We start from the raw sequence: 5,203 nt of genomic DNA, 5'->3' as shown, positions 1-5,203 counted from the left end.
CCATGTGGTTGTCAGATTCAAAATGGCCAATACCAGTCCATTTCAGATCACTAATACCTAAGATACTGATTTTGTGTTCCATTTCATTTTTGACTGCTTCCAATTTTCCAAGATTCATACTTCGTGAATTTTTCACGATATTCAATGGATGTTTACAGCTATTTCTCTTTATTTTGAGTTGTGCCCGATCAGCATATGAATGTCCCATATGTTTTTTTCCCAAGAACTTTACTCCATTCGCCTCATCACAGTCATTGGGCAAATGGAATAAAGTTGAGGAGGCAGCTCTTCCCCATTCACATTTTGAGTGGCTTCCACTTTGAGGGTCTCATTTTCCAGCACTATATCTTACAGTGTTTCTCTGTGATTCATAAGGTTTTCAGTGACTAAATATTAGTAAGTAGCTTGTCATTCTTTCTTCTTTGTCTTTATTCTGGAAGTTCATCTGATACCTGTACACCATGGGTGACCCTGCTGGTATTTAAAATACCAGTGGCATACCATTCAGAATCATAGCAACTCACAAGTTGCTATAGGAGAAGAATTTTAAAAGTATTTAGGGCTGCCAAAAGAATAAACAGATCTGTGTTGGAAGAAGTTTAGCCATAATGACTCTTGAAGACCAGGATGTCCAAATCTTGTCTTTCATACTTCAGACATGTTGTCAGGAGGGAGCAGTCACTGGAGTGGGAGATCATGTTTGATAAGGTGTAGAGTCAGAGGAAAAGAAGAAGACTTCCAACGAGATGGATTGGCATAGAGACACCATCTTTGAGTTCAAGCGTGGCTATGCTTATAAGGTTGGACCAGGGCCAGGCTTTATTTATTTCTGTTGTGCATTGGTGTTGTTGTTGTTAGGTGCCATCCAGTTGGTACTGACCCATAGTGACATTATGCACAGCAGAATGAAACACTGCCCGATCCTGGGGCAACCTCACTATTGTTGCCACGTTTGAGTCCAATCCATCTTGTTGGGGGTCTGCCTCTTTTCCTCTGACCCTCCACCTTACCAAACATGATATCCTTCTCCAGCAACTGGTCCCTCCTGACAATATAGCCAAAGTATGAGTGACGAAGTTTGTCTATATTGGCCTCTAAGGAACACTCTGGCTGCACTTCTTCTAAAATGGATTTATTGGTTCTTTTGGCAGCTGATGGCACTTTCAATATTCTCCTCCAACACCATAACTCAAAGGCATCAATTCTTCTACGGTCTTCCTTATTCACTGTCTTTCACATGCATATGAGGTTATTGAAAATACCATGGCTTGGGTCAGACGCACCTTAGTTCTCAAGGTGACATCTTTGCTCTTCAACACTTTAAAAAGTTCCTGTGCAGCAGATTTGCCTAATGCAATATGTTGTCTGATCTCTTGACTGCTGCTTCCATGAGTGTTAATAGTTGATCCAAGAAGAATGAAGTCCATGACAACTTCAATCTTTCCTCTGTTGATAAGAATGTTTTTATTGGTCCAGTGGTAAGGATTTTTGTTTTCTTTACATTGAGATGTAATCCATACTGAAGGCTGTGCTCTTCTGCTATTCATAAGGTTTTCAGTGACTAAAGATTCAGAAGTAGTTGTCACTCTTTCTTCCTAGTCTGTCTTTGTCTAGAAGCTAATCTGAAAACTGTTCTTCATGGGTGACCTTGCTGGTATTTAAAATATCGGTGGCACAGCTTTCAGAATCATAGCACCTCACAAGCCGCCACAGTACGACAAACTGACAGACAAGTGGTGGCCGTTTGGTTTTAAGTGGAAACTGTCACTTTAAACTTCGAGGAGATCTGTGTGCATGTGTAGTAGAACCCTCCAGGGGTGGGGGTGGGGTGGGGTAGCCATTAGCTCAGGCATCCCCTATAGTCACTATCTGTATCTCTGCAGTTCTTTTAGGCATTCGTGGCTGTTCTGATTCTTCTCCTACTTCGTCTCTCCTAAGATGATGGCTCCAGGAATAGCCAAGCATCTTGAATTAGAAAGCAATGGATTTATTGATTCTGCTACAAATTCTCCTAGCTGTAAGCTATCTAATCTTATAAATATTCCTTTATATGTGTTTCAGAGTTCTAGCACCATCCCCTGAGCCTGCTTGACCTGGTATTCTGTGTTGTTGCTGATGGAATTCCTCACTGCACGTCTACCTGATCCACCATCTTGATTATATAGATTGTATCCACTGTCTGTTGCACTATGAGTTGGTACCAACTCGATGGCACCTAACAACAACAACTTGGAAGCATATGGATAATATCCTATCATAGAGTTATACTTCAAGATAAAGCTTGATATGTTATTTTTGATTATGCATGTGATGCCATTTCTCTTCAATTTGTCATTCCTTGTATAGTAATTCATGTGTTTGTCAGATTCAAAATGGTCAATGCCATTCTGTTTCAATGTACTCACATGTAGGGTATTGAAGTTTATGTGTTCCATTGCATTTTTGACAACTTCCAATTTTCCCATATTCATACTTTGTGCATTCCTTGTTCTGATTATCAATGGATATTTACACATGTTGTTTCTCATTTTGAGTTGTACCCAGTGTCCAAATGAATATCCAGAAACATTTACTCCATTCACATTTTTAATGTCAACTCTACTTTGTGGAAGCAGTTCTTCCCCAATGGTATTTTGAGCACGTTCCAAATTGACAGGCTCATTTCCTGGCTCTAAGACTGACAATACTCTCTTGTTCTTCATCAAATTTCAATAGACAATATTCTGATGCTATCTGACAGTGTTTCAATACTATTCTTAAAGGTTTCAGAGACTAAATATTTAGAAGTAGTTCTTCTTTCCTTCTTCCTAATCTGTCTTTGTCTGGAAGCTCAGCTGAAACCTGTCTACCATGAGTATCCCTGCTGACATTAAAAATACCAGTGGTATAGCTTCCAAAATAACAACACACAAGCTACCACAGTATGACAACCTGACAAAGCAGTGGTAGCAGAAACGATAATGTCACTATAAGTCAGAATTGACACAATTGTAGTGTGTTTGGTTTGGGGGCATTTCTACAAATTAAATATTATTTGGGTGGTTTATCCACTTTTGTTCTCATGAAGTCTGGTGTAGTTAATGTAATTCTCCATGAATAAAATATTTTGTATTTTATGATTCAATCATTGTTAATTTATCATTCCTCCTCTCAAGAATACATGTATTATTTCCATTTAAAAAATTACAATCTATGTTATAATCAAACTCTTTAATATTTTATGTTTTCTTCTCAGATGTGTAAGACAATATTTTGTGGGGGAAGAAAATTATAGCCTATTTGCAACATGATATCAAAAATAACAAATACTCCTGGAATATAAAACAAAATACATGTAGATAATGCATTTATATATATATATATATTTTTTTGTTGTTGTTGTTGTTAAGTGTCATCAAAGCTGTTGTGACTCAGAGTGACCATGAAGATTTCTGAGGAGTAGCTGGTGGGTTTGAACTGCTGATCTTGAGGTCCAGTCCATTATCATTATCCAATGATAAGTTAACAATGATTTAATCATAAATGCAATTTCTATATATTGTTGTTGTTTTTAAGTGCCTTTGAGTTGGTTCAGACCCATAGTGACCCTATATGGGATTTCTGACGAGAGGCTGGTGGGATTGAACCACCAACCATGCAGTTGAAACTGGCCTTATGCATTGTCCTGCAGCACCACACCAGGATTCATATATATATATGCATATAATATACACATATAATAATTGTTAGATTTCTGGTATGGTGCTCTAGGATAAACACTGGACTTATAACCACAAGGTCAGTCATTCATACCTACATGCAGTCATTCATACCTACAGGGTCACTATAACTCTAACTGACTAAAAGGCACTTAATAGCAACATATAATTGTTTCAAAAATGGAATGGGAGTGATGTCTGACCTCCTATAACTTCAGAAGGGGAAAGAAAAATAAAACTCAGCATCAGCTCAAGTCTAGTTCTTTTAAGACTGAGGTCAGACACGCCTCCACCCTATGAGCTTCTTAACCAATTATGACACCAACTTTCCCTCCCTATGCAATCTCTGTTTCTATGCTGAGTTTGATACTGGTTACACAGAATTCACAGATGTTTCTCATAATTATGGGATCTATTAAAGAAATTGATCAGTTATAATTCAGGATCAGAAATGCTCAGAATAGATTTCTTCCATTCAGGAGTGCATATTCCCAGCTATCTTCTCTCTGGTCCTTGCCCTCTCAGTCATTACATCCTTTGCCTCTGCCTTGCTGGCACAATTGGTACAAAGCTTCTTTAGAGCTTCTGATAAGTTCCCAAAGGGCAAGCCACTCTGTTATAAGCCACAGCCAGAAGATGCTCAGCTCTAGCTCCATGGATCAGCAAACCTACCTCTCCCATTGGTGATTAAGAGGCAACCCACTCCACAAGCAAGCTTCTTGGTCAAAGACACTCTGCTTTTATGCTCTGTGTACTGGTAAACCCACAGGCGTCTCATGTTTTTGGTGCTGATGATTTTGCTGTCAACACTTCTCCACCACTTCTCCAGTGACACAGCAATACATTCCTTTGGCACCTGTCCTGTTCAGACAAGTGTTACAAAGTTCCATGCCAACGAACATGTGACTTTTCATAAACCACAGATATAAAATTAATGTCTAGCGGCAATCCACTCCACAATCAAGTCATCTGTATGGAGTCATTTAGCTACATTGCTCCATGGTTTGTGAAGCCCCATGCTCTGTCTCATGCTCTTGGTGCTGTTACCTCTGCTGCCACCACTTCTCTGTCACATTTTTATTGTCGCAGCAATCTAACTCTTGGATTGATGAGGTTTAACAAAGGAATCTTGGGTTCCAAAGAATGTGCTCCACTTTTGGCTCTTCTTTATTGAGAATAGGAAGATACCCATTCCTGTCACTGAGATGGTACATTTTTAACAAAGAAAAATAAATTGAATATTTAGTAAATATTTAATGATTATTTTTATAATTTCACCCATTCATTCCACTTGTCAGTTTTATACTATGATAGCTTGCATGTTGCTATGACACTAGAAGCTATGCCACTAATAAATAACAGTAAGGTCGTTTATTACACATGGACCTCGCCAGATGGAACACATAAAAATCAAATAGACTACATCTGTGGAAAGAGAAGATGGAAAAGCTCCATATCATCAGTGAAGACAAGACCAGGGGCAGACTGTGGAACAGACCATCAAT

This window comes from Chrysochloris asiatica, unplaced genomic scaffold (assembly GCF_000296735.1).
Source record: "Chrysochloris asiatica unplaced genomic scaffold, ChrAsi1.0 scaffold00322, whole genome shotgun sequence".
Lineage (NCBI taxonomy): Eukaryota > Metazoa > Chordata > Mammalia > Afrosoricida > Chrysochloridae > Chrysochloris > Chrysochloris asiatica.
Note: the sequence above shows the minus strand (reverse complement) of the source record.